This window comes from Schistocerca serialis, chromosome 4 (genome assembly GCF_023864345.2).
Source record: "Schistocerca serialis cubense isolate TAMUIC-IGC-003099 chromosome 4, iqSchSeri2.2, whole genome shotgun sequence".
Lineage (NCBI taxonomy): Eukaryota > Metazoa > Arthropoda > Insecta > Orthoptera > Acrididae > Schistocerca > Schistocerca serialis.
In genome coordinates this window covers 69819092-69823039 of record NC_064641.1, presented here as the reverse complement: position 1 = coordinate 69823039, position 3948 = coordinate 69819092, and positions in this window count along the sequence as shown.

Genomic DNA, 3948 nt, shown 5'->3' with positions numbered 1-3948 from the left:
TATGCCGTTGGCCATAATCAGTCGAAAAACTTTTCACGAGTTACTTGGCTACAAATGACAACTCTGCTAATGCACTGCCCTTTTATATTTTGTGTACGTTATACTACCGCCATCTGTATATGTGCGTATCGCTATCCCATGACTTTTGTACACAAGAAAATGATAATACTTTTTAACAAAACTGTTTATTTTCCCTTTCCATCCTATTATTTAATGTGGTTGAAGAGTTTATAAAGATGCACATCATAGTAGCTTAGTAATGAAATTGAAAAGATTTATACAAAAAAACAGGATAGTTTCGTTACTGTCCCCCAAAACTGTCTAAGGTACAATGACAATATATTTTTCGGTAAGGATATCTTTAATAAAAACATATATGATCCATTGCGAAAAAATTCATTTACAAATCTCATGGTGTAGTTTAGTAGCAGGAGGCTGAATGAGTCTGACTGTCTCTGTCCAAATTAAAATGCTTATCACAATAATCACAGTTAGAGGTAAATGCATCATTCTGAAACACTTGAGGTATCTCGTGAAATCTGAATGAAGTATCACATAAAAAAGAGCATAAGTTGTTTAGGAAACAAATGATGGTCAATTGCGTTTAATTTACTGTACTCTCCCGTAATTTCCTTACAAATTTCAAAACGCCCAGCTTATACAAGATTTTAGCTTTAAACCACACAAACATTTAATATAAGCTGTAACACTCTCTTTCTTCACATCAAATCCATAGTCTTCCAGTTACAGCATCATGACATATTCAGGAATAATTTGCTCCAGAATACTTAGGACGATAAGGCTTAGTAGATTTCTTGAAAACACCAGCAGCTTGCATTCATTATTCTCTTTTAGCAGCGACTTAATGATGAGTTCAAAGTACTGAAAGATGCTTCAGTGTTAAAAACTTGCAGCATACGAGTAAAATCGTTACCATCATTTAAATTAACAATTGATACCACAGCTTTGTGTTTATCGGATTTAGCGACAAATTTCATCACATTCATTTTCAACTGTACATATGATTGTGATGACGTGAGCAATAGCAGTGAATTGGCTGTAGAGCCCAGTGTATGTTCCTTTTATACCTTAAAGTTGAATATACTACTGAAAATATCTATTGACATTGGCTGAAAAAAAAGCAGTCTCCCACAATGAAATGCAGAAAAATTTATGTTTGAATCATCATATGTGGGTTGGCGTCTTTTATTTTAGTGAAAGATATTCTGGGAATCTGAAGTAGTAGGTAAGGAATAACTCAAAACGTATATAATTGCGTAGGCTTCTGCAGCCAGAGTCAGTCGACATAAAAGTTTTCTGGGTATGGTACCGAGTCATACTGCATAAAACTACTGCTGGAGAAACTCAACGTTTCGGCCACAGTTGTAGGGGCCTTCTTCTGGGTCTACTGAGTCTTCTGGGTCTGGATCATCAGTAGACCCAGAAGAAGGTCGCTGCAGCTGTGGCCGAAACGTTGGCTTTCTCCAGCAGTAGTTTTTGCAGTATGGCTCGGTACCATATTCAGAAAACTTTTATGTCGACTCAAAACTTATTATCACTTTCAAACATGACATTGTGAAATTAAAACACATATACCAAACATATGCAGGAACTGACTTGATGTTCAGTCAATCTATAAGCATATGTGGAGATTGCTGGAATCACACACAGTATGGGTTATTGGTTACTGAAAAGACGAGGAAGTTGAATCCTGGGTAATGTAGATGAAACTTCCAATAACTCCTTTTTAAAAGGTAATGTATCAGCACATAACTCTGTCAGTAAATTGCATATCATGGACAAATTCACATGCATACCAGGCACTCAGCCCGAGAGGAGGGGAATGCCTCGAGTTAGTTAGTTAGTTAGTTAGTTACATCTTCCATAGATCATTTGAACGATTCTTTTGTCGAAATGATGAGTATACAGGACCAGTGTTAATGAACATGTTATTTAGTCCTACTCATGTAACTTTTTTTTCTACCAGTTTTTTAGTGAAAATTCGCCAGTGCAATAGAAGGAGTTGTTCAGGAGAAACGACTTTAAATTAGATTTGAAACTTGTTTTGCTACCTTTAATACATTTTATCTTATTGGGAAAATCATCCAAAACCTTTTTGGTGCCTAATGAACTCCTCTCTTAGCCACTGATAGCTTGATAATGGGTAATATAGATCATTTTTCTCTCTAGTGTTCTAGGTATGTACACCACTGCTCTTCTCAAATTGTGACGGATTATTTATGACGAATTTCATTACCGAATGTATGTACTGTGATGGAGCAGTTAAAATACCTAGATCCTTGAAGAGGAACCTACATGATTTGCAGCGGATAGGCACTTGGTGTAGGGAGTGGAAACTGACCCTTAACATAGACAAATGTAATGTATTGCGAATACATAGAAAGAAGGATCCTTAATTGCATGATTATATGATAGCGGAACAAACACTGGTAGCAGTTACTTCTGTAAAATATCTAGGAGTATGCGTACGGAACAGTTTGACATGGAATGATCATATAAAATTAATTGTTGGTAAGGCGGGTGCCAGGTTGAGATTCATTGGGAGAGTCCTTATAAAATGTAGTCCATCAACAAAGGAGGTGGCTTACAAAACACTCGTTCGACCTATACTTGAGTATTGCTCATGAGTGTGGGATCCATAGCAGATTGGCTTGACAGAGGAGATAGAGAAGATCCAAAGAAGAGCGGCGCATTTCGTCACAAGGTTACTTGGTAAGCGTGATAGCGTTATGGAGATGTTTAGCAAACTCAAGTGGCAGACTCTGCAAGAGAGGCGCTCTGCATTGCGGTATAGCTTGCTGTCCAGGTTTCCAGAGGGTGCGTCTCTGGTTGAGGTATCGAATATATTGCTTCCCCCTACTTATACCTTCCGAGGAGATCATGAATGTAAAATTAGAGAGATTCGATCGCGCACAAAGGCTTTCCGGCAATCGTTTTTCGCGCGAACCATACGCGACTGGAACAGAAAAGGCAGGTAATGACAGTTGCACGTAAAGTGCCCTCCGCCACACACCGTTGGGTGGCTTGCGGAGTATAAATCTAAATGTAGATGTAGATGATGTCATAGGTGAACACCACTTATTATTCTATCTCCTCACTTTTGGGCAATCAATACTTTCTTTCTAAATGATGAGTTACCCCAAAAATTATTCCATACATCACTCAGTGGAAATATGCAAAATATGTCAGAAGGATGTTACACTTCTTCCAAAGATTAGCCATTATACGAAGAGCAATAGTAGCTGAACTTAATTGTTTGAGAGCTTAGTAATATTGCTTCTTCCATTTCACATTTTCATCAACATGTACATCTAAAAATTTGGAACATTCTTCGCTACTTACTGATTCCTACTCTTATGCCACATCAATTGTTGGTATTACTCTATTTTTTTGTACAGAACTGATTGTAGTGTGTTTGTTTTCAAAATTTAGGAGTCCATTTTCAAAGTGGCCACTTAAAAATTATTTGGAAAATTTCATTTACCTACTCTTCTGTTGCTTTCTCTCTAATAGGGTTTATTATAACACTAGCATTGTCTGCAGTAAGTACAGTACCAGTTTTGCTTGTTGAATGTTACATGGAAGGTCATTCACATATATAAGGAACAGAAGTGGACCCAAAATTGAATCCTGTGGGACTCCTTTTCTCCCCTTGTGATCTTCTTCCTAGTCACAAATTTTTTTTGCTTCTGTGATATTGAATTATTCAACACAACCTTTTGCATTCCGTTTGTGAAGTTTGATTCAGGCCAGCTGTGCATGAAGCTATCAGTTCCATAAAACTTCAGTTTTTCTAGGAGAGTATCATGATCTTCACAATCAAGCAACTTGGAAAGATGAAAAAATACCAACTGCCGATAATTATTATTTAGGCTGGTACAGTTTGATGAATGAATGTATAAATAGCATTCTCAGTCAAGCGACCCT